Here is a 654-nt window from a genome sequence, read left to right as displayed (position 1 = left end):
CAAAGCAAATTTCGAAGTGGGTATATTTTCAGGATCATTAGCCGATATAATGTATATATTGGTAAATATGAATACAGATTTTATATTGCGAACTGTAAGAATTGTTCTGCATTAATTTGAGAAACAATACTCATATTCATGCATAAATGTCGAGACTTCAATGCTGATATGGCGGCAGTGTGCTTGGATTATGGTCTGGAGTATTGCCCCGTTTCCTAATCCCACGCTTTCTTACTAACCTGAAACATGAGGCGGGTCCTGGAACCTCCCCTTACAGTGGACGTGCCCCTCGTGGCTTTCCTCACGGAGAACCCAGACGAGCAACTGTGAACACAAAGCATTGTTTCCATACTCACTAACCTTACAAAATATTAAGCAGGAAAATGTAATTAACCAAAAAGGAATGCAATAAGTACACGAAAAGTAATCAAATTAGGTTTCAGTAACAGAAAGATACAAAACCTTACGTCGGTGCTGGGGCGGGTGGGGCGGCGAAGCCCTCTGAGGGCGCTGCTGCTGCGATGACTTGGGACCCGGGATCCCTCTGACCCCACGCTAGGCCACACGCGATCGCCAGCAATGCCACCTCGATAAACCCCAACCGAACCATCTAGCGCAGAAAGGTGTGAAAAGAAGACTTGTTTGTTTGTATGC

The sequence above is a fragment of the Penaeus monodon genome, chromosome 23 (genome assembly GCF_015228065.2).
Source record: "Penaeus monodon isolate SGIC_2016 chromosome 23, NSTDA_Pmon_1, whole genome shotgun sequence".
NCBI classification, from domain to species: domain Eukaryota; kingdom Metazoa; phylum Arthropoda; class Malacostraca; order Decapoda; family Penaeidae; genus Penaeus; species Penaeus monodon.
This window is presented reverse-complemented; position numbering follows the sequence as displayed.